The 26896-nt window shown below is 35.4% G+C and overlaps 1 protein-coding gene and 1 long non-coding RNA gene across 8 annotated transcripts in view; one reads left to right on the forward strand and one right to left on the reverse strand.

Annotated features, from left to right (window-relative positions):
• The window catches only part of LOC106176529 (semaphorin-1A), a 52481-nt gene that overhangs the window by 21871 nt on the left and 3714 nt on the right, over window positions 1-26896 (reverse strand). For 3 of the 7 annotated variants that reach the window (XM_087002592.1, XM_087002591.1, XM_087002587.1), the window contains exon 1: window positions 733-926. The exons of 1 other annotated variant lie outside the window; for it this stretch is intronic. The gene's annotated coding sequence lies outside the window, so the exon portion shown is untranslated. Of the gene's footprint in view, window positions 1-732; window positions 927-5347; window positions 5545-23848; window positions 23964-26896 lie in introns of those variants that run through there. 3 more of the 7 variants (XM_087002589.1, XM_087002588.1, XM_087002593.1) reach the window with 3 other exon arrangements.
• LOC147763867 (uncharacterized) lies at window positions 17959-26208 on the forward strand. The gene is made up of 3 exons (XR_015332196.1): window positions 17959-18097; window positions 24866-25114; window positions 25148-26208. It is a non-coding gene; the product is annotated as an uncharacterized LOC147763867 (long non-coding RNA).

Below are 26896 nucleotides of genomic sequence, written 5' to 3' on the forward strand. Positions count from 1 at the left end.
TAGCAAAGCCTTTTTGTACATTTCCCTTCAGATATAATTAGAAACTTGTAACAATAATTCCATTTTTTCTTAACAATATATAATTTTTTAAAGAAACACAGTGGTATGTGTACAACTCCATGTTAGTCATATGGAAATTGTTTATTTCCTATCTGCAAGCAAGAACACTGTGCTCATTGAGAAATTTAACATTTAAAGATTTCCATCATTTCCTTTCAACCACTTGAACTTTATAATAGTTTCTCTCTCCAATTTCCCTTTGCCTTACCTAACACAGATATCCAAGCACTTAGTTATAGGTAATTCAAATCAAAAGAAAAAGAATGGTACAGTCAGTCTATTTCAGTTTTAAATTCATGATAATCAGAGAACACTATCTGCAGTTTCTCTTTTAAAAAGTTATCCCATTTCTAAGTTGGAATTAATTTCCTGCAACTCTTTTCGACCTTAAGTAACTGAAGTACAAACATACAAACCAAATGAGAATCAATTACTCCTTTTTGTCACAAAATCATCCTCCTTATAACAAGAAAAAAATGATAATCAATATCTCAATGATCTGTATATTGACACAACTCTCCTATCATAATTACCAGCAAGTCCATGACCAACAGAATCGAATAATTCTATTAAACCAACCTCCCGCATGATACACCTTCGTATAAATATTCTAACCAGAGGAGCCAATTATGTATTCACAGTAAATGATAACCAAATGAAAGAAACCAATACCTTAATGTGTCCAATAATTGAAAATCCATTAATCCATGTTGTTATAAGTAGATAAATATGAAGTATGTAAATCCAATAAGTAAGAGGTAAAGTCTACTCGATGGCAGTCAGTGTACTAGTGAATCATTTACTCCACTCCGTCACATCCTCCTTGTTCAGTGTAGGAGGTAAGGCTTTAAGATACTAATAGAGAGAGGTCTACATACGTTTACACACACCTACTTATTTCTTATAGGCTGCTGGAGGTCACATGACCACAGGTGTAGTGAAGGTTTACAATTAAGGGGTCACATGGGCACAGGGGAGCGGGAATACATATTCAGATGCAAATGATTAGAATAATGCTACTTTTCCTGCCTGGCTGCTTGTGCTTAATGTGCCTAAATCCAAAACAGCAACAGGTTTTAGTGGCAGGGACAAAGGGTATTTGTGTCCCCGTATTGGAGCTTTGCTCACAATTGGAGAAAGGTTCATGAAAAAAACAAGGCAAAAAGGGGGTCTAATGGCATAATCTGTCAGCATAGTGGTTAAAAAAGAGCAGTAATGCATAAAATGGGGTTGATCACCCTGCAGAAATCTTTCAGAATACCGACTGAAAAGAAACCTATTAAACTGTCTCCAAAAGTTAATTGCAGAAGTTTTATCAATGCATCAATCTTCCCCAAGGTTGTAATCAGAGAGGCGAGGTGTATACCTCCTCACTAGCTGCAAGTGAAATGTGACACGAGCAGAGGTGCCCCTCGACAGATCTGGGCTCTATGCAAATTATCCCAAGGGTCACCAGCAAACACCTAAGACGTGTGCCTTTCTTGTCTAAACAAACTGGCTGTTGTCCTAGCCAGACCAAGCTAACCAGGTACCCACCTTAGAAACAATACCCAAACCTTGTTAACAAAACCTAAAGGCTCTGATATAATCATTACGTGCAAGAGGTGCTAACAAAGGAGAGGTCTGACCCTTTGCAATGGCTGCCCAAACAGCAGTGGACTGAATCACCAGTCAGCATCAATCACGGTAAACAATTTTGGATGACCTTTCATTTGTCACCCAGCCCCAGCTCTGTCACTGAGCAACAAAAGCACAGCTGGACCTACGCCAACAAACTAAAACTGTTCTTACCCACTGTGCAACAACATATTTTCATGGCAAAACCAACACCGCTATCAATAACTGCACTGCCAGACATGTAACAACCACAGTTCAAATACTGACAAGCAGATCTGTGTTTGTAACTGTCAGGTTATGAAATCAGCAAGTGCACATTTTCCCTTGACCACTGGTCATCTAGCGGTCATTATGTCTTGCATATATGATCTACTGGTTTCTTGCATGATCTGCCACGCAAGCTCATACATCAAGTGAGTCAGATCTGCTGGAAAGATTCATTAACCTAACCAGTAGGCATCATCTATCAATGTAACACTAAGCAGTCATATGCATAGCCAGAGATAAATGTCTGCACCCAGCAAAAACAAAAAAGAACTAATAGTGCAAGGAAGAGATAGAATCAATGAACCTTTGAAGCAAAATATAATTAAAAAAACTCTTGCCACCACCACCAAAGAGCCAACTGTATCCTTGAGGTGACAGAGAAGACCAAGGTTTTTCTTAAAATAAATCACCAAAATATTCACAAGGAGAGAGAAAAAACAAAATAAAACAAAACCCTGGCAAGCATGTGTATCACCCTAATCAATCTTATCAATTCAAGATATTCCATAGTATAAGAAAATAAAAACACTGATACTGTATAATAATGAAACAGAGCACTGAAACTTCCAATTTTTCTAACAACCACTAGTATTCAGTCTGTTCCACTTACCTCATCTACACACCAGCAATGCCACCTTAACTATGTGCCTCAATTTTAAAACACAACTTTCCTTTTCCTCTTACCAACACCTTTATGCCAACAACTTACCTGATGCAGCATATATATATATTACTGATAATCCCCTGAATCCACTCAGTTAAAGTGTACTGGATTCATGAGGTTCATCATGTAGTAGTGGTGAATCTAATCAGGCCAGAGCAGGGATTCTTTCCCTCTGCTGACTTCAGTATAAAAGGTCAGAAGTGATAGTAGTCTCTAATCTACTGCATGGCTTCATGTAATCAATTTGTCTAGGTAGCAACCTCAACATGTCTCTTGTCTATCACAAGTTTGGAAGTCAAAGATAATTTAGAGTCAGAGTGCAGATTTTTTTCTTCAAAGATTGTTTATTGAAAATAATATTGCATTGATAAAAATATATGTAGATTGCTTACATTACATATCAATAGTTTACAGCCCTTATTCGTCCTTCCATTTAGAGAGCTGTAATTATCTATTTATTTCTTTTACAGTGTTTTCAACAGGTGAATATGGTGCTAAATTGTGCTAAATACATAATTAACCAGATCATGTTACTGACCGGTACTTCAGGTATCTCACCAACTACATATTACTGTCTTCTACATTCAAATATACTCTTGCTAAGTTTTCATTAAAAAAATAGTTTTTTTTTCAGAAACTTCAGGTTTCCATATTGTGCACTTCAGTCATGTCAAAAGGAAATTCACTGCAATACAATTATATAAATGATGCATAATGGCTTCCCGACCCCTGTGTAATTAGAAATGAGGTACAAGTCTTCTTAGTCCTGCACTTTTCCCTGGGACAATACCTCTGAGACAGGAGCCTTTGATCTCCCTGTTAGAACTGTGAACCCTCAACAGTAACTAATGCATTATCACACCTGTAGAACAATTCTAAACTGTAGATCAAAGCAACAGGCAATTCATTTGCTTAATCACAGTTGTATCAGTGGAGTTAAGGTTATCTCACAGACATCATGCCATCTCTCCAGACACAGAGCAAGGGGAACAGAGCACATATTTCCTACATTTAGATAACATCAATTTCAGGGAGTTTGCTATATTGTGCCACTGTGTGCTGTAGGACAGTGTGTGTGCGTATTTAGACAAGTTTGAAAATTGGCAGAATGTGTTACTAAACTTTGACAAAAAATTGAGAAAGTAAGTTTTATTTTCTTACAGGTACTGTAATCTGAGCTTGGGAATAAATAATTTGCTCTCACAGCAAAAGTGACATTGCTAGCAAAGAGCAAGCAACTTTGTTCTCATTGTAACTTTTCCCAGGGTGCAAAGGACTCCTAATGTCACAGGCAGGGGGTGATACAGTCATTCATTTTTCAAACAGCGTTTCCCATTCTACATAGCGATTAAATCACTGAGTTTCTCTGGATTTACAACATATTAGCTACAAGGGATTGGTAGCTCCTATACTCACAGAGAGAGCGAGACTTCAGAAATGTAACATATTTCCTTCTTGATGTGTAATTACTGCACTCCTGGCAGCCTGTACATCCTGGGTCAGATGCAATCTTACACTTATCTCCAGCCCTATCTTGCTGCAAGACAAGTGCCCAGAGGATGCTCTCAATATTCACATTCATCAACCTCAAATACTGAATCATATCATTATATCAGAACATCCTTCATACCAAGATGTAAGAATACATAATTCAACATATTCTGAAGTATTGGTTTGACTTTCAATATCTCTTGTTTGTTAATGCTCTTCACCAAGTGCAACTTTAAAATGACAAGTTTACGTTATACATTGTGACATTTGAATGAGTGACCTTTTGCCTTCGATAAAATAACCAAGTGTTACATAAGAAAGCAAACAGATTTCATTACATTTAATTTGAAAATACTCCTTAAAGAAATGGGTTTAACATTTCAAGATTATATTAGTCAGGAAATAATGGCTATAAATATATATCCTACATGTTGTAAATATTATGTTAAATAACCGATTATATTTTGTTTTCAAAAAGGAAAACATACCTTAAGCAATGCTGCCTTAAAATAGAAAGATCAGTTTGTATTTTTTACATTATTTCCACAAAACACAAAACGTAAAATGAAAATTACGTGCACACCAACAGCTTTCTGACATCAGCATTTTGTTACACATGCTGCTCAGGTTGACATTATGTTGCACATTAAACGGACCTCCTTGCGCATAATGTCTACCCTGGGTCGGTAAAATGGAACATTTAAACCAATAATCAGAAAACTCTTTTCTCTGTTGGCAAACTTCCAGTAACAACATGTGAGTTTAAGTACCCCTCTGTCACTTTTATGTTTGTAACTTGTCCGAATGATTACACTTAATATTCATGTTGCACATTAAACAGTAGTTAAAATGCAACAAAAACCCCGTCTTAAGTATCACTAAGATGAAAACTGTGGCAACCTCATGAAGCCATAGAGAAGCCAGGAATAATAATTAATTTCCAACCTGAGCAATGATCTCATGGTGTCCCTTCTTCTGTGCAGAGGTCAGGATCCCTCCATCAACTGCTGCCTCTTTTATATATCTTGTTCATTTGCTTATTTTTACAAGGTAGACGTACAGCAAACTCATCTGTTTGGCACTCCTGTGGTTTACACAGTGCAATGCATGCTCACATACCACCTCTCCCATCACCAAATACCAACTCAGTACCCGTGTTCTGTTAAATGCTGCCTACCTCCATTGAAACCAAAGCTGAAGCTAGTTGGACAAAATAGTCGATATTTCTGTCCTTTTTTACAAACTCACCTCTTCTAGAATATCAGCATCCCTCATTCATGCAAGTTTTAAATCTCTTCTGGTCTATTGCCACAGAAATTTTGTCAAAAACTGTACAACTTCTGTCTGTTACACTGTTCCACTTGGCATCTCTTTAACCTGTACACTGAGCCTGGGTGATTTAAATGGCCTCATTACAAACACTTCCCACAATGCACCCTGGCAGCTCTTTAAATTTGAATGGAGTCAGTTAGATTTGAATGGGCTCTTGGGGGTACCTGTAAAGGCCAGTTATATAACAGATCAGGTGCCCCAATATAAGGCTTTTGTAGTTAATAAGTGATAAGCAAGACCTGGTTGGCATTGGAGGCATGGGGAAGCACTAAAGGGCGATAACAAATGAGTTTAATTTTGAATTTGTGTTTGGAAATTTTTTTCTATTGGAAATCAGTTGATTATTTGTTATTGATTAACTGTTACCTGTCCGTTAAAGCTAATTACCAGTTTGAGAATCTTAAAACAAACAAATGGCCATTTACCTTGTTTTATAGAGGGTGTGTTAGTATAAACATGAATTTAAATCAATAAGTGATTAAACAGACTTACTGGAACAAAAGACTGAATCTTCTATTTATATGGATCTTCATAGATATTTTATACAAATAATGGCACTGTATATTATAAAAGAGAGACAGTGAGTGAGTGTATATTTTTTGTATCTTTTCAACTTGTACTTTATTGAAGTTTTGCATTAAAAAAAGTTATGTCCCTGGGTACTTTTTTGCCCTCCCATTCATTTTTCTATATCAACCATAAAACATTCTATATCCTTATCATTTACTTCACTATTACTTTCCTTATTTGTTGATGACTCAAACATTTCAATATCAGCTTATTTGGGCATCTACCTGTAGCTAATCTTAGATTTAATCATCAAGATTCTAATATCAGTAACACCAACTTCCTGTTGTACAAGATATCTCATTGATACAAGACATTCTGTTGAACACTTAAAGGGTCTTCTTTATTTAGACATACAGGATATCTAGAGATAATTAGATAGAGGTGCACAGTTGAAGAAAAAAGGTAAAAAAAAAATAGACACATTTGAGATCTTCCCTTTAACAATACATATAAATATCACCGCAGAGGATCTGATAAAATATAATAACTGTTTTCATCAATTCATAGAAAAAGATGCTTTTCATGTTTGAATTAATACAAAAAAAGTTATTTAGTGTTAGCAAATATAAATTACAGGTGCAGGTGCTACCACACTGATATCAAAGGTTAAAAATAATACTTAAAAGAAAACTGACATTTATTAAAGCATGCATGCATATTGCCCTACAATTCACAATATGGAAATTTCTAAAATTACATGTTTCCACTAAGTTGAGGGTTTCTTATCTGTTTTGATCCTTTTATCTTATTTTTACCAGCATGTAAGTTCCAACAATTATAAATTTATCATCTCTCTGATATCTATTTCTAAGATATTGACAGGTTATCTTTCATCATAACTATTTATGCATCGGTAAGAAATTAGCATAGCAGAAAAAACAAAGGCAATCAGATATTTCAGTGTTATGAATGCAGGAAGATACAGACATTAGGGTTTTTGGTTAAGAAAAAGGGATACAGGAAGATTGTAGGGGGTGTATTAACATTGTGATCCCAACTTCTACATGTACATCTGGTAGTCTGAATATTGATATCTTGTGTAGAAGCTCTAAGGAGTTAATTACCTGGGAGCATTATCCAGAGCTATTGTAATATATTCAATAGATTTCTGTCCTGCTAATCAGGAACCCAACTGGCCTATCATAATTCAACTGCTGTGTAATGACACATCCATGCATATGCCACACAGTCTAGTCTGTTAGTTCCACTGAAAGCCATACATGTTCAATAAACGTAATGTCATGGTGTTTTTCTTAAATCAATAATATTCAAGAGGAAATATTCTGAAATAATTTAGTTTTTATTGCAAAACCTCACCACATACTTTATACATTTATTTGGTAAAAACTACAATATTTGTCTGTTTGTTTATTTATTTATCTATTTCTTTATGATTAATCTTTTATCACCAGCACAATTTTAAGCATCACATTTTCAGATGCTGCAAACTATAATGCTAGTTCAACTTGCATGTACATGCTACTGCTATTCACATGTCACATAAATTGTTTTTGCTGGACAGATGACAGTTTTTAACCAGGGGTGTGGTATATTAGTACCTGTCTCAAAGAAGACAATGACACAATCCTCTATGACACAACCACCAGTGTGTGTGTCACAGTATAATTTCCTACCCCATCTGACAGCGCGTCTCCATCAGCATATATCATCTATAAGAAATGGCACCCATGTCTGCAGAATACTGATCAGATCATGCAAGCTATACTGATATCCCTGGACTAACTCACTACCACCATTGTCACCAGAGCTATAAAAACAGCCAGTCTGTGGGGAAGGCTAGAAATGATTGAAAATCTATAAATTAAAAAATGAGTGATATACCAGTTATCCCCATGCTTCATCCTTTAAAAAACTGCCACCAACTGCTGCAAGGGAAGGTGTGCAGTGTTGTGTAAAGCACCTTTTACACCTGTACAAAGTAATATGATCTAATGGCACACAGTTTTTATGACAGTGAAGTAAGCTACCACACAAGAGGGATGAGCATGCCTTGCACTGAATTTTAAACAATCAAAATGGTTATGAAGTCAGAGATATACTCTTATAACAAAGCGCATTCAAATAAACTGTTGTACAAGCTGGTGTTAAGTGATGTTTTACATCAGTTACGCTTATAGGCTGGTAAGTGCTAAATGCCCAGGTTGTTCTATCCTAATCGGCAATAATAACATAAAACTGACTCTTTCCAATATTACTATCAATTGTTTCTGAACCAGTATATAAAGGTTTTCATTCACTTCTGATTGCCGACACCTACACTAATAAGAAGAGAATGTCAATATCTGCTGCAAAATCAACAACCATTAAAACTGCAACAGCGCAGTTAACTTAATCAAACAGAGCCTCTGGACTAATAGCCTATTATTATACAATAATGCACAAGTGGCACAACTCTGGCACAGGTGAGAGAGAAAAGAAAATAGCCGCTTCTCCTCTAATGTTATGTTAGTAAACTTGCTTTCTGCTGTTGCCTTAAAATCAATTAATTGTGTCCAAAGGGGAGCGCAGAGGACCTTTTATCTACCATTCATGCAGACAGGAGAGCAATAACACCCAAATTTATTGGCTGAAAATTTGCTACTGTTTCGACCCACATTGGTGCAAGCCTTCCTGGCCCTGGACTTGGGTTTAGCCTGCCTGGATGCAGCAGTCATGCCTCAAGACATCTGTGTATGTAATTACCATTCACCTTCTCCTGACTGTGGCATCTGTATGTTCAAATGACAAAGATCACAAAGCACATGGGTAATAAATTCAATGTACAGCTACTCCTGGGCAAATCAAAAGGGTCAAGTGTTCAATTTGAGAGTATTAAGTTGTACAAATTGTACTTTTATGCATGCATTTCTAGGGTATAGAAGGAAATTAGAGGGGGAGGGGCAGAAGAGCAAGTGTCCAGGTATATACTGTCATTTTTTCTCATAGTGAGTGAATAAATAATTGACACAGACATGAGGAAAACAAATGTCCCATGTGACCAAAACAAAAAGTTATGTTAAAAAACAAGCAAATCCTGAGTAAATTACAAAACACACACAGTCACACAGATGTCTACAAATCCTCTGAATGCTACTCTACGTTAACAGATGGGACTCCACAGGTGACATTAACCCTGTCTGCTCACCTGTCTACAGGTGTTCCAAGGTTACAGTGCACTGGAACTCTCATCTCATTGAACAACAAAGCATATCCAAAACAATTACAATCACTATCAATAAAACTCAAGAGCACAAGAAGCAGTTGCCCTGTTGGCCTGGCTCACTTCTCAGGACTCGCATAAAAAAAAACACTTTTATTTCATCACAAAGCCAAGGCATTTGAAGTCTTTTATGGTCTCCTTTTTGTGTGGTGCCTCAAGTTTTTTAGCCTATTCTTTTGTTGCTCTCTTCAAATTGGTCTCATCCATCTTATCCTTATACAACCTTTGTCAGGCTTTAATTTGGTACACATTAAAATCATAATTTGTCTGGAGCTGACACACAAATTAATCCAGGCCACCTGAAATTTACACCAAAATTGCAGCATGGATTCAACAAATGTTCCCACATTTTCCCCTAGGGATATATTTTTCTTACTTCACTCGGTTTCACTATGAAAAGTAGGCACATCTTTTGGCACTTTAACTTATTTAAAATATGGTCCAATTGAGAGGCTCTAAAAAAGTCTTGTGCATCTTTCATACAAGTTCCTTTATTTGATCATTTTTTTTTTTTATTTAAGGGAAGACAAAAAAAAAATTTAAACTCAAAACAAGATAAATGTTATGGATCAGGAATAATGAAATATTTTCTCTTTCACATGACCTATCTAGGCAAACAATTGCCAATTTCAAAGTTCCATCTACAGATACATCAAGTCACGTCAAATAACTGACATACAGTTGACATCCTCTGTAACAATACCGTCACCAAATTAGGGACTGACTACAAGCTTTAGTTTATCACTCTGTCGAAAGAGGTAAAGCGTGTCATCTGATACAAGCACTGCAAAGTAAGGGCATTAAGTTACTTGTGAGCTGAATACACTGAGTGAAATCATTATACTGAAGTTAAGAGCATCCTTCAAAAAGACCCCTGAGTTGAACTCAGGTTTAGGTATCAAAGACCCATATAGAGGGCAAGAGAGGTACACGGGTCTCTCTCCTTACCTGCAATAACATTGAGTCACAGCATGTGATGTATTCTTTTCACCACCGCATGTGACACTCACAATTTTTTTTCTTTTATAGTTTCACTTTGTAATGGGTCCGTACTTTGCACATGCATCTTTCTGAAAACACTCCTGACTCACTATGGGCACAAATGTTGTGAATCATATCATCCAGGTTATGACAAATTTGAACCATTCTTGTATATACATTGTAACAACATTTATTTTGGGTTTCATATTTATTTTCTTTCTTATTATGTGTCCTTACATAGAAAATGAAATGGAGAAAGTCAATTGTGTATTAGTATTTTACTGACTGATACAGATTCAAATGACATATTTAAATTAAAGAAACCCATCAAAACAGTTTATTTTTTAAAGAACAAGATAATATCTAAATTGTTTTTCTCCTCTGGCTTTACTCATAATAAACATGCACCACCAATCTACCATTAAAACAAATCATCCCTTATACAGAGTCTCTACTCTAAAAAAAAAATGTTTCTGTAGTCTCTGAAACATCTTTGAATTCTTATCATTTATCATAGTTATCTCAATACAGTACATGTATATTCATTATTTATTCCTCAATTTGTTTTTTTATTTCCTTTGCTAAAATCAAATGCTTCCCCCCCCCCCCCCCCCGACTCCAACCCCCAGTAGAAATTATGGAATCAGGCAATTAAGGAACTTTCAAAATGTGAAATCAACAGTTTCTCATCAGTTTTCCTGCATTTATCTCTGCTGTTACACACAACATAAATATAAATAAATGTTTCAATTTGTATGATTAAAATCTGACTCAGATAAACAGTTTCCCTTCCAGTTTTGTTTTCAAAGAAACACAGCACTAGTTAGATATTCATGTACGATGTTCAGTTACCCATACACCTTTGCCATAATCAAAATGAAAATATTTGGAGCACTTTAATAACTACTTTATATGGGGTAACTCTTTAGTGTTGACTGTGACATCATAGAGCTCAGGGGCCCTGCAGGTAACAATGCAGGCATTGTCAAAGTTCCAAGGAGTTGTGAATCACTGCTCTTCACTGTAATTAAGTGCCCATGTAATTATTTACAGGAAAACACTGTCCACTTTAGAACCGAAAGTGACATATGACTATTTGGGCGCATGACTGTACCAAAAAATGTCCCATTTTCTCAAATTTAAAAGTGAGAGAAACCACTCAAAATTCATCTTATAAACTTTTCTTTCACAAGGAGTATTAAATTTTTTATGGAACAATTTTTTTAAGGGAGAGTGCGGTATCAAAGGAGTCCAAATATTGCAGATTTGCTTCTTAAGGGTTCATAACTAAAAATGAAAACATTGTTAATCATTTCTATTAATGAACTTGACTTTGTGAGTCTTGATCCCTAAGTGCGTACCTCTAATATTACCTGTGATTATGCACCTGAGACAGACTCTACAAATGGAAGGGTCCACCAGGTAATAGACATGTCTAGCAGGCTTAATTACACAGTCTAGATGAGCTATCTTTAAAAGTGTAGGATATTAAATCTTACTCTCCAACAGAATGAATTATAGTTTTATGTCATGTGAAGGTGTCATGATGTCACCAGAGGTGAAACAGGTACAGTCCCTGCACACTTCAAAGTAAAGATCAGTAAGAGCCATAATTTGTTTGAGCATTTAAAACAGACTAACATGTCACTTAATGGTATTTACGTTTTGTCACATGCTATATTAGAATAAACTGTCAATTTATTTAACAATATGTACACTGAACATACTATGGTCTGTTACGCGTGGCTCATCAATGTTGAGTTTCAACTTCAGTGATCCTGTGTTGAATAACATCATTAATTTTGTTATATATTAATATAATTTCATCATGTCACTAAAGGTGAAACAGGTACAGTCAATGCACACTTCAAAGTGACGTTCAGTAAGAACCATACTCTGTTTGAGCACTTAAAACAGACTAACACATCCTGGTATTCATGTTTTGCTACATGCTACATTGGAATAAACTGTTAATTTAGTTTACAATATGTACACTGACCACAGTTTGTCTATTACATATGACACATCAATGTTAAATGTGCCACCTTTCTGACCTCATGTTGAAAAACATCATTAAATTCGTTATATATTAATACATTTCCTACTAGAATTAATCATCTAAACATCCCATAAAAACATCCTGTAAAACAAGTTTAAAGTTCTCTGCACAATGATTCAACCAAGAAGTTTTAACTCAATGAGTATCTCAAATCTACATCAATTAGTAAAATGTACCAGTGTATGTATGTATATATATATATACACTGTACCTTCATGAAAAATATTCAGCCTAGCCCCTTATAAAAAAACTTCCCCTTTTCATCTAGATAATTTCCCTTTAAAATGTCTTCCTTAAAAATCTGACTAATAAGGAATTAATGGATCTTCCGAAGGTAAGGTAAATAAATTTAAGTTCAAAATACACAATTAAAGATGGTGAAAATGTACATTTCTGTCTTCTTTTTTATGCCAAAGTAGGACCCTGGATGATAATTTATTCCTTCTTAGTCTCTTTGATGGACATTTGCTAACTCTGGAGTTGTTTTTACCTGGATATAAACGACACAGTCCACATTAAAATATACTTTCAGACTGTTCTAACATGAAAGGCCTAAAAGGAGTTCAATGTTATTAACTTTACATGTTTGAGGCGTAGTCAACAATCATTATATTTCAATTTGGTTGTGCACATTTAAAAACAATAGACATTTATCGTAGATGGTGCTCACCAAATAAATAATATTTTGAAATTAATCACACATTAAATATCAATTTCACAATGTATATCAGATGAATATAAGATATTGATATTTCATTGCACTCAAAAGATATCATCAAACAATTGAAAATAATTCAAATGAAAATTTTATGATTATGATGACACTAAGTGAGGGAAATTTTTTTTTCACTTAAGTGAAATATCCTGGCCACTGACACATGCACTTTGACCCCATTAAGCCATGATAGACTGAATCTGATTTCATCTTCATGTCATACCTGTACATCAACCCCCCCCCCCCACACACACACACACATACCAAGACCTTACACACAACTTCTTGCACACACACAATGACTGCTGACACACAGAATTTCCCCACAAACAAATTTCTCTTTCCTTCTTTAGTTTAAATTCAATTATTCTCTCAATGCATTGCAGATATATATGTTTGATTACAATCCGGACTAATGACTTTACTTCTATTAAGCTGTATCACACAGAGGCCAGGGAGCCACACTTGGACAATAAAAGAGATGTCACATTTGTTGACCTTTTTTGACCCTTGTCCCTATTCTGGATCCTGTAATTATACACCAGTAAACCACAATTTGGTCATTGTGTCCATCTGACTGCATACATGTATTACTTAGAGATATTCTCTTTATTATGAAGAACAACATTCATCACCCACTATATCCCTCTTGCCTGGCTACACAAATATACTTAATGATAACAATGAAGTTTTTTATTATTATAATAATCCTTGACAACTTCCTTTCTGAGAAAAAATACAATAGCAAAGGGAGGTCAAGACTGAATCTGAAATGTGTCATATCCAAGTTCTGTACTCAGTTCTTTTTACAACAACAGGCAACTTCCTTATTCAGAAAAAGTACAATAGCAAAGGAAGGTAATACTGAAACAGGACATATCTCATAAGTCACAAATCTTTTCGAATCTCCACTTCAAATCCACCAGATTACTAATTCAAACTGTTTTAAATTGTTATCTGCTTTCACTTTAAATACACTGAACAAGTTTTTTTTTCAAAAAAAATGAAATAGTATTTGATATTACTAGTTAATGACTGGGCAACCTGCTTATGTAATGTATGTCACATGAATGTGCTATCCCATTACACTCAAAAGAATTACTTGAAATGAATCAGTCTGTGTATTATGTGTACCCAAATCTCACAGGTTCATAATTTCCCTCGACATGTAAGGTTTTATTGTAGGCGGGTGGCAGCTGAGAAGTATTACATCCTGTTACAGGGGATTGGGGGTAAATTAAAAAGCAGGGCATTCTGAATAATATGGTACAGTCATATTGACCCCAAGGGTTGGGCCAAATTTAGACTGGATATTATGTGTCCTTTCTACTTGTCATTTCCTTATTAAGAAAAATGGAAGTTTCTCTCCAAAGACTTGACAAAAAAGAACAATTAATATAAAAGGGATAGCAAATATTCCGTTTATACAGTTTTTAATGATCAGCTTGAAATATAATCCCTTTTTTAAAAAGTTGAGCACCACACTCTTTTTGAAACTGATTCAACAGGTGACATGGTAGAGTTTTTCTTAGAATTCAACTAATTCATTTCTTGATTGATATTTCAGATATACTCAGTACACTGCCGAGTATGAAAGGGCCAACCTGAAAAACAGTTTAACTACAAGCCAGTTATAAAAATACACAGATTAAGTTTTCTATAGAATATATTTGACTGATACCCCTGTTCCGGTGTACAGGTCACTTATATTTTACAGATGACATAGTAAGATAAATATGCAATCTTAACCAAACAACTGAATATGAATACAGATTGTATGTGCAAGGACAACATGTTGATCTTTTTTTCATGAGGTTGAGGTCACGAGAGGTTTGGTTGATTCATTCAACTTCAATGGTGGAAAAGCCACAACAAGAGCAATCCATTGTTCTTAATGGTAAAATTTGGTTTTTTTCACTCCTTCTGTACAATATCCTGATGTAATAGTGTGGTTATGTGGCTTACGTGGTACTCCATGGAATATAAACTTGACATAATGGCATTAACCCTGCCCTCTACTGGCAGAAAAAACCTTAAGCTGTCAAGGGTTAAGCACAATATTTCATGCATGAGATTTCAAAAACAAAAAACCTGAAAATGACTTATATCATGAAGTCATGACTGTGCCTAGATTAGATTGTCTTAATCTTTTTTTCAAAGTTATTTTAAGCTTTATAAACCAAAGTGAAAAGAGGGAAGCTATGTATCAGATGCTCTTCATTTGAAATCAAACCTGTTTTTGTTTTATTTGAATCAAAGGTTAAATCTTTACAAGTTTCAATAATGACTGGCAAACAACCAAAAAAAAAGGAAAAACTACAAAACATGATACACCAACAAAACAAAACAGGAAAGAATAACCATTATCTAAAAGGAAAGTGATGTTATGATACATGTCTGGAAACATTTTAAGGAGTTCAAATCACAGCACGAAATCTCTTATCTATAAGGACTGAAACATAAGGAATTGTTTAACAAAAAACTCTCTTCAGGCTCTGTATATTTTTGACCTTCCTGAAATTAACTTCAAATGAATTTTCATCCTTATCTTTTAGAAGTGGGTTTGAAAATGACACATATCAGTAAGAGAATATGATTTGAGTCTTCAGTATAAAAAAGGAAGACTGGAAACTATTTCTTTACAGGTTTCTCCAGAGTAAACAGCTTATTTCCTTCCAAAACGAAAATATACAAAAAACTGTGCCCAGATGGATTGACTAATGAGAGTTAAATTCAATAGATCTTTCAATTAATTGTGTGATTTGATTTTTCTATCACAATTAGCAAAAATACATGACTGATTTCAGTAGTAAATGCAATAATTCCTCATGAGATTCACAATTTTCCCTTTAAAAGATCAATAAATTATTTCTTTCTGAGCACAAAAACCACTGTTCAATACTATTTCAGTTATATAAGGAAACAGTGCTTCAATCAGAAAACTCATGCCAGTACATCAGTCCTGTAACTCTTAAAACTTTATAAGGTGTGAAATGTTGACTTAAATAAACATTTGAAAACACTGTTCTCTAAATTACAATTTAATGTTTACAAAATATCTGTTGCACAGAGATGCAAGGTCATGTTTGTCTCAGTGTTGTCTTTTCAGATACCTTCTGTACCATGCATAGCAGTTGTGACTCATTGTGTTAGGTGTGATTGCTCTTGGTTGTGAAATGCTCCAATTCCTGGAAATCTAACCACTTCACCTGACCAACTTCACCTGGAAATTAATATTTCTTTTTTGTTGAACATAATATCCATATTCAATATCATTTGAAAGGATATTCGTTCGCACCATTAAATATGCTTTAGTACAAATGACAGGGAGTTCACACTTCCACTGAATGACTAGCCTACTTGTAACTTCTTTCTTACTTTGCTTTCTGGTTTCTTTTAAAGCCCATTTTTAAGTTATTAATATATCTTTAAGTACCTGATCTATAACTCTACCAACAAGCATTTTCAATACTGCTTAATACCCCTCATATCAAAATCTTTCAATCTTTCTTTTTATATCCTTAGCCTTTAAAATTTTGTGACCGTAATTGAATATGGCGATCATCTATCATTTTCAGCTGGCTGAATTGAAGCACATTTGGAAATGGTTGTCCAAGGAGTTGTACTTCATTGCCTGTTTCCTGCTTTAAGGTGTCTTTGTCTTTAAGCAGCAGGCATTTCAAAGACATTTAAGGAAATCTAAGGAGGTGGCTGTAAAAAAGTGGAAAAAAACATCAGGAAATATGAACACAACTGGACTTTTCTTTATGGCCATCACATGGCCTCTGTTAAGAGCCTTAGAGCAATGGTCTAACTACAAAATACTCATTGAGACTTGGTCCCAGCTGTCTCAGTAACTGACACGCTTTGTCAAGACACTTAAGAGTCACTTGAAAAGTGGAAGAACCCTGTCAAACATCAGTCACTTCTTATTTCCAGAATGACTGTTAAATGTGTGACATGAAGAGTTTCTCCAAACATGGGTAAAGGCCGATTTATTGAATATTCATTTGAAAAATTACAGATCTCTCAACACATTTACACCAAAAATGAAATAAAAAGGTAAATATAAGCTTACTTTTACTGCTTCAAAACAATTAGAAAGACTAGTAAGTCTGTTAAGCATAGATCATACTTGTAGGTTATAGTAAAACATAAGGGAACATAAAAAGGAAATAAAAAGCTACTCTTACCTGCTAGCCTTTTCTTTTTCAATAAAATCAACTCATTTATCAAATATATTAAACATGGTTTCTTGCTAGTTCGGACCATGCAAGAAAATCTTTTGGCAGCACATAACACAAACACCTTCCTATGTCTTAATCAAATAAGCACAAGATGTCTGTAATGGGATGAAAAACAACAAGCTCTGAGCAGCTAATCTGTGATATGGCTAACCTCCAGCAACTACAGTAATTTGCCAAACTTCATTTCATCCATGGACATGAAAAAAACGGGCCACTTAGGAAAACTGGAAAAAGTTGTTATAACAAACAGCCAGCCACTTAAATGACATTTGGAAGTGCCTCAGTACAGGCAGGTAAATCACTCTCACCTGTTGGTGGCCTGCCAAGTGCTGTACTGGTTTAAATTGGGTTTGTGTAGGCGATTAATAAATCCCATGCCGTATTTTAACAAGAGCTGCCTCAGGTACATTTATATCTGAGTGCAATACACATGCGGCTGCCAGTTGGTAAAGTACCAGAGAATTTCCATTGCTCATACTCAGAGTTGGGACAGTTCTTGTCACAAAGTAACACCACTCTTAACCAACCCTTAACTTCAGAACGTGATGGCTATTGTGATATCTACTGGAAACTATCCCTGATAAAAAAAATCACTCTCAAAGGAATGTCAAAACGTATAAGTACACTGTCCATGAGCTGGAACATTGGCACACCCCAAACTTGTTGCTCCTGAACAGGAGGAAACCCTCCTACACTTGGCTATTTGTGAACATGAAAAGAGCCACCTGGCTACCAGATTCACCACTGATTGCTGGGATGACACAATTTGCACATTTTTTCAGTGCAACATCTTGACTAGGTTTTTCCTTACTGAAGAAGGATGATTTCTTATACAATATCAAAGTCTGAATCTTATTTCTATGGAAAGCAACAGGTAGGCTACATGTATCATTCCCACCTGCATTTGTTGGCTCTTTCCTGGATTAATAATCATGGTCCTGTTTACCATTACTGTAATAAGCAAGAAGCAATTTACTTATCATCTAAGAAAAAAAATCCTTATAAAAAAATTAATTTGAAATTTTAAGATAAATTTCAAGGTACTTTACAGCAACACTATTGTCATAAATATACTGGTTGCATTTCAATTTCTGTGATGGTTATTTCCTACTTTTTTACGTCCTTTTTTTTTTTTTTTTAAATCAGTTTTGTGATTTAAGTAACTAATCACCAGTCCAACTGTAAAATAAACACCAGAAGTGAGCTCTTGAAATAAGAACAGCTGAACTCACAACAGAAAACGTTCTTAATCAGTAGTCTAGACATTTATAGTTGCCAAGGTAATGCCATAGCAACAATTGCCAATATAAATGAAATTTAATGTCACATTGTTTTACTTCAATTCAATAAACACATTCTCAAATTTCCAACATCTTTTCTTCAACTGTTTTTTCCCTAAATACACAGTTTCTGGAACTGGCTTTTGTTTGTCCCTTTATTTCGCAACTCTTTATTTTTTTTTCTGTGTATAAGTAGGTAAGTAATTAAAAATACCATACGAGTTATTCACAACTTCTGTTTGATAGGAATATGCCATTCCCTCTCATTTAACACATATTTAGAGACCCCCTCATCTCTTCACAGATACAAAGTATCAAGTTGCCTTAGGATAGGCAAATGTGGGTGGCTGCACAGGGAAAAATTTAAACCACTTGAAAATTCTATGTATAAGATCTTCCACTGTCTTAATATGCTGTTTACTGGTAAATATTAATTCAAATTGGTTATCGATAAATAAATTTTTATCAAGGCAGAATGAAAAGTTAAAAGAAATTACCATCAAGAATTTTAAGTTAGAAGCCAAAATGAAACTGTTACTGCTAAATCTGCTGAATGAAGCTAGTAGTCTCTATAGACAGCCATCTGTACAGAATCGTCAACTATATCAGCCAATTTGAACATTACAATACTTCAAGCTTGAGTTTTAGTTACCAAGTAAGTTTAAGATAGTTATTTTAAACATAAACTTCACCACCAACAACTGTTGCTGTTTTTTCATTACCACTTTTACAAGGGTTTCTTGGGTCTTGGCTTTAAAGTAGGCAACACCAAGGAGGTTTTGTCTCCAACCCAAACACCATCTCCAACAACTGCCATAAACTTTGCAAGCCACCAGTAAACTCGGGAGTGGCAATGTGGTGCACCCAACCATAACACAGACCAAGGTTATTTTGACAATGGCAAAACAAACTGTTGGGTGTGATACCCAAAGTGTTTGGAATCTCAAAATATGTCCTTTTTCTTCAGTGACCACCCGACATAATTCATTTTGTAAGAGTCAAAAGTTGGATCTGGCCAGTCCAGGGTAAAAAAACTTCAAAAGTACAAGTGCAAGTTGGTGCTAAATTGGATTTTACCGCAATGTAAAAAAAAAACAATTGACAGGCAATTATCTGGTCTTGTCAATCAGGCAGCACCAGTTGAAAAACGACATCCAGTTCCTTTTTTTTTTTTTTTTTTTTTTTTTTTTTTTTGGCAAAATTTGCATGCAGCACAACTCTTCCAAAATCCATGACAATCAATGGAAAGAAATAATGAGTTGATCTTGGCTAATTTCATTGTTTTGTCAGAAATCAGCAGCTTCCATTTAACTGCAGGAGGGCGTGTTTTGAAGTCGGACTGGCCTCAAGTTCGCAGTATGACTGCCACCTGACCAGCAGTTGCCAACTTGTCTCAAATGAAAAACAAATATTGACTTTTATTGGCCAGGGAGTACTGACTGGTCTGTTGCCCAACTAGAAATTGGAAGTTTACGTCACCTATTTAAAAAAAGAGGAACATGCATGTTGAACCTTGTCCTTGGGTGCATTAATGTTTAGGTGTTACACTTTCTGGTCTTTACTTGTGATACGTTTTGTTTAAATTTTATTTCCTGCCATTTTTTTTTCAATTTTACCCTGTGGAATTGATACTTTTTCTTTCTTTCTTTAGTTTTTTTTAGTTTGAAACTTCAATCAAACATACTGTATACATATATATGTGACGTCTGTTTCACCCCCTTCCATACACACACAAATACAGGCGCGCGCACACATGCGTAAGTACACACACATATGCATGTACACACACACAGTCAGTGACATAGATCAAATAGGCTCCTATTGGTCTCCCTGTGGCTAACCTTTTGGCAGGCTTTTATATTTGTCTCACAACTGTTTCTTCCTAATTTACAAGAAAGCCACAGCTCAGTTTGGTTTAATCAGCATCTGTTATCCACTTTTTAAATCATATCTTACTAACCACAAGTGACACTTCAGCTAGCCTCAACAGTCCTTGGTTTCCTTCCCAGTGTACTTCTATGTGATATGGAGTACAGGCTAACCAGTCACCTTTTGAATTAATTGAAAAAATAATTACAGTCTCTCTTTAGTAAATTAGATTTGTCTCTGTGGTGCCCCCTCACCCAGATAATCTAGCTGATGCTGATACTTCTACAGCCAAATGATACTTTCCCACAATAACCTCAAATTGGTTTTTATCTAGTGGATCACTTAATTTGTGACATGCTAAAATAGAAACAGGCCAGAAAAAATGGACCAAGACCTTAAAACTTACCCACATGAAACAGAACAGATAGACAAGATTTAAAACCGAAATGGGATTTAAAATAAAAGCCCTCCTTACCTTACTGCTTCAAAGGTTGAAGCACCATTTAATCTGCAATTTTCAAGAATTAAATTTTCCAGAGCACTAAGAAATAGATACCTGAATGAAAACCTTTACTGGCTGTCAACACCTGACAGGCTTCCTTCAGAGTACCCTGGCCCTACAGGCCTCTTCCAGGGCACTACTCATACTTCACATATCAATCTACCTGGCTTCATATATCAGGGACAAGCACAACTCTGCCTACAGATGGCAAATATATTACAAATCTATTCTATAATCCATTACATCTACCAATACAAATTATTTTGGTAAGTAATTTAAATGCCACCTATGCTCTGCTGATTGATGAGATTCTTGAATCTTAATTGTGTCAATGAACTCTCTGTGATATATACTCACTATGAATTTTTTTGTGATATTTTCTTTCTCGCTCCTTTCACCCTGAGTTTCACAACCTTAACCCAACTGCCTTCTATATCATGTAGCATTGGCTTGTGTCCTTTGTTGGAAAATTAAAAATATCCCACGTATATGTACCATTACATTTATGCAGTTCTGGACAAAAACTTTTGCAGAATTTTATATAATAGTGTACAAAATGATTTCTTATTATTTTTTCCTTCTGAATTAATGTACAAATCAAAGCCAGCACATGTATGAATTAACTTAGGAGACCCTTTGGGTGGGATACATCTTTAGTCTTTAATCATCCTGAAGCATCACCAGAATTTTAGAGCCCACTTTCCTATTCAATTGTTTTTTTTTTTCCTTTTATTGACTCTGGAGACAAGTTTGCCCACCAAACACCCTGCCACATCACTGGTTAAGTCTACAAGGAGACCTCAAGTCTCTGAGGGAGGACAGGCTATGAGATTCAGGGTGACAAATTTTAGATAACACAGTTAAAGCCAGGGGACGTTAAGGAATACAACCAGGGATCTGGACAGAATCAGGCCACAGTATATAGAGAAGCTTGAACGCCTTTTTAACTTTGTGTGTATTAAAATACTGTTTGCTGTTAAAGCTTGTAACTAAAACATGCTAGCCCAGCCCATAATTTACAAAGGTACAAGGACAAAAAGCGTTTTTTTTTTTCTTTTTCAAAAATGAAATCTCGCATTGTAATCAATTCTTTGAAATTCAGGTTTATTTTAGATCTTATAATAACTGGATTTTACTGTAAAAGACTGATATGGTTCTGCTGTGTTGAAAAGGAAAGGTTTTAAGGCAACTGAACCAAAAATAAGTCACTTACCTCATCTCAATACCACTGTTATCATCCACAAAATTTTAAAAAATCTAAAAATAAAAAAAACTATTTGATATCTGCAACATTTGACAGGATTGTTTTTAATGAATTTTTGAAAAATATATAATTATCTTCATTTTTCTTCCTAAAACTTTGTACCCGGAAACCTCATCTGTCCTTGGGTTAAAACTGACATTACCCATGAGGATTACTTGTTCACTTAAATCTTGAAATTCATTTTTTCCCAATAAATCACTAACTTTAATCATTTTAAACAATATACCTTAGACTCCATATATTTTATAGCCTCCTTAGAATATCAACCCAGCCAGCCTCCAGCTGATCACCCTGGGTTGCCTAGGATTACGTCTATTTTATGGCTTCCTTAAAGGTCCCCTTAAAGAACAACACTCTAATCAAAAACTGAACTCACTTATTCTGAAAAATAATTCACTGGAAGTCAAGTCGCCCCATAAATTCACCCATGATACACTTCAATTACCTGGCAGAGCTAGAGTTGGCAAAAGGCCAAGTCTGTCAGACTGCCCTGATGAAGAACAGTTTAGAGTTATTTCAAAAGTTTTGCATCACTTGCTTTATTTTATGCCAGAACTGAATGAGACAGATTCAGTGATGGGCAACATCTATCACATTTCTGTTTATACACAAAGACCAATAGCCAGTGTATTACATACATCTTTTACATAAGGACAATTAAACACCATATATCATTCACCAGAGCTATCTGTCATGTACAAATACAAGCTTGTCAATCTCTAGTAACAAGTTTCAAATCAAACTATGAAACACAGGGTATCAGTCTTCCTATGTATATGCAGACTATGTGTATTACATAAAGATGCCAATGCCAGTGAAGACAGGTATTACAGCATAGCACATCACATAGACAGGTCTACAGCTGTGCCTGGCACATCAGGGTATCGTAGGCCTGGTGATAGCTTGATTAATGTAAACTTTACTCTGGTAAACATGTCTTAACAGAGAGATATTAATCAGAAGCTCTCTTTATCAATGAGGATCAGGCATCAATAACATTGCTATACTGAAATTCCCATGAAGCTCTGTGTACAGAATGTATAAAGATAAATTATTAGAATCAAATAAGTGTACATCAGAAAGTTAAGTTAGAATATTCCAAATTTCTAGGTTACGTGAAAAAAATTGTTATTCCAATAATTGTACTTCACAGATGATTTTGTAGAAAAATTAATTTCATACAAATGGTATAAGGAGTCTAAAATCAAACGGCATTCAAACTTCAAATATCTTCTGAGAATATGAACACTTCCTGAAGATAGAAAAAACCAAAGAACTCTATTAATTGAAGGAAACACTTGGTACAACACTGTTACAAGCTTTCTTCTTGCACATATGAGATTTCTGAGTCAACTCCACTCCTCTTTTACAGGGAAGTGAATCATGCTGTCCTCATTCTGATCAACAGAAACCCACTGTGACTTTCTTCTTCTTCTCTCTCTCTCTCAATATACCAAAATACACAGATAGACAGAGTAAGGCACATCTGATACATAACCATCTATTCAATCTACCTGTAAGTCAACATTAGCAGTTTTCTAAAATGCTCTCAACTTCACATACACCAAAACTGCAAAAATTTTCCCATTTCATTTTAACGTAAAAAAAAAAAAAAATCAAGACTTAAAAAGCTGTATTAATTTTAACTTAAATAATGGCAATTCATAAGCACAATAGATTTACCCACTAAGAATAAACATTCAAACTTACCTCTTTCACTTGTCAGCAGCTACCATCAATGTGTAGTAAAGTGGGTGCCCGCTGTAGTAAAATCTAAGTATAGCTTGGTAAACAGAGCCCCCAGATTCTGATGCACTCCAGATGCCTACAAAAAGATTTTCTCCATATTTGGAAGGTTCAACAGGAAAGTCTATTGTGACTAAGGGGTTGAGGGATGAAGGTGATACATGATTTGAAACCTTTAGAACCATTTATTTTTTTGCTTCCATTCACGAGGGTAATACTCACTGAAATCTTTGTTGGCCTTGGAAAAGAAAACTAATGGAAGTGATGCATCATGCCAAAGCTAAAATAACAACAAGACTGTTTCATTTTAAGCAAAAAAATTAAATTTGACTAGCGTCAGGATTCAACAATGCAATCGAGGATTCAACAATGCAATTGAGAATTGCAAAATTCTGCATTGTGTGTTACAAAATCAATGCAAATTAATTTATGTAATTAGCTCCCAATTATCTGGCAGGCAATCATTCCTGCATGCACAGCACAAGGTTTAAAGTATTGTTCCATGAATCACTGGGCAAAGATGCAAGATGTTCCAAATACACCTGCATTTTATATCATCTAGGCAGACAATTTGGACAGAAACAGATAGACAAGAGTGAATGGAAAGCAGCAGGTGAAGAGCGAAAGAACAAATAAAAAATGAATGAAAGGCTGATCATCAGTTATATATATGCAGCTTAGTCAAAAGTAAAAAGGTTGACACAGTATAATAATCTCAAGAATCCACAATAAAAAGATATGAGTATGTATAACCCTTTCTAAGCTAACCCTGAAAATCAAAAACTTGATTGAACTTATTGAAGTTAATTAATGAACATCCATAAAAGCACTGTTACCTACATTCTATAAATCATAATCTTACAAAAATGAGGTAAAAAAATAATACCAAATAGTAATCCACTAACAATACCCTAATTTTTTCCAAGATTCAGTTTTTGACAAAAGCTTTGTTTTCTCTTTTTTTTATGCCAACAAAAACAGATAAAAAACACAGATGTAAAGAACAGCTGAATTACCCCGAAAATGAATTAGCCACCGAAGTCCCAGTTCAAGCAAACACACTAGTTCATTGGTTCCCTGCAGCCTGCTTGCACTCCCCTTTGCTGACAGCCCGCCAAACAGGAGGCGTAATTTGTGAAAGTGAGGTAAAATGATAACCAGGCACACTGAAATCACCTCCAGCTGTCACAGTCTGCTCCAGCATTGGCTGCACGCTTTTGCAGAGACCAGGTACACGCGGGGCTCTGCTTTTGCAGAGACCAGGTACACGCGGGGCGTCTGCTTGGAGATTGGTTACACGCGCCTGGGTCATCATAATAACACAACGGAGATGCCAAAAAGGCTAAACTTGGAAGAAATGCTGGGGTAAAGGAGTAGTCTAAGGACAAGCAATAAAAGAAAGGGAAAAAAAAGAAAAGAAATAGCTGAGAGTTTGTTGACCACAGACAATTAGCAACCATCCTACCATATTGGTAAAACGTTGGATTCTCCTTGCTTTGTTTGCTTATTTAGGAGTGATGGCACCATAGGAGAGTGGGAGAGAACCTAGCTATACAAAGGCTGCTGCTAACGTGAAGCTATACTAAGCTCTTAAGGAGTGTCCATATGCCACAACTGGTTCAAATGACATCATATAAATTCAACTCCTGAGGCATGGGAGTACCAGTGCTAAATACTAACAAGAACACATGCTAAAAATACACTAACATACCCAGACCTTTGTACGGTGGCCCACAAGTGCACTCCAAATTCCAAACGACACTCCCAATTCTAAACCTCACACCGAATACTTAAACTTCACTCTCAATTCTTAAACCCCACTCCGAATTCGTAAACCCCACTCCCAATTTGTAAACCTCACTCCGAATTGAAAAAGCTCACTCCGAATTCGCAAACCTCACTCCGAATTCGTAAACCCCACTCCGAATTCGTAAACCTCACTCCGAATTGAAAAAGCTCACTCCGAATTCGTAAACCTCACTCCGAATTCGTAAACCCCACTCCAAATTGGTAAACCTCACTCCGAATTGAAAAAGCTCACTCCGAATTCGTAAACCTCACTCCGAATTCATATTTTAACCCCGTTCACTGCCGTATAAAGTCGGAAGTAATATTCTAAGATGGGCTAGGGGATTTTGCCAATAGAGGGCTTCGTGTGAAAACTAGTTATTTTTCATACTACTTGGTGCGCTGTATTCCCATTCACAAAATGATGACGTAGACGTATGACCCTTTTAAGCTCAAGGAAATAGAAGAAATGAAGAAAATAGGGATAAACATACATGTACTTAACAGCAAGTCACAATTAAAATATATTATGTTTACGTGTTTTCTTGTGTGTGTCGTTTTAAGGAATTATACGTATTATGAATATGAGAACAGAATTACGAGTTGAAACAGCATTGGAAGGAACAGATTTATGCACTATATGTATGTAAATAAACGTGCGTTATTTATTATTTACAACTTCAAGCATTTTCACATGATTATTTTGAAATGAATGTTTAATACAGATAACATGTTTCAGGGTGTCGACATTGGCTTATATTATTTACAAGGCAGCAAAGCTGTCAAATGTACAGACAAAAAGCAGGAAATAACAAAATAGGCTACTGTCAATTCTGATGTAAAAGTACATTATGTTAAACAACAACAAATTTTAATTATGCTCAACAGGTAATACCAATGTAAGTAAAATGTGTAACAAGCATAAGGCTTCAGGCCCATGGGAGTTCAAGTTCACACTTTGAAAATGTAAAACTTCCAGAAAAAGAAGTCAATTAGACTGCTTTTCCAACTCGAGCTGCATTTTAGTCCTGTGTTTCTTTTTTAAAAGTTTGACAATCATAAGAAATATGGTTTTCCCATGATGGTCATCATGGCAGCAATACCCAAAATTGTGTTTTCTTCTATTTTGATGCAATATTTCATAATGCTTAACAGCATAAAGACCATCAGTTTTTAATAATAAAATTGGATTTTCAGAAAATGTGACTAGCATGGGTCTTCAAG

Source organism: Lingula anatina, chromosome 1, assembly GCF_051362555.1.
Source record: "Lingula anatina isolate TDL-2025a chromosome 1, LinAna3.0, whole genome shotgun sequence".
NCBI classification, from domain to species: domain Eukaryota; kingdom Metazoa; phylum Brachiopoda; class Lingulata; order Lingulida; family Lingulidae; genus Lingula; species Lingula anatina.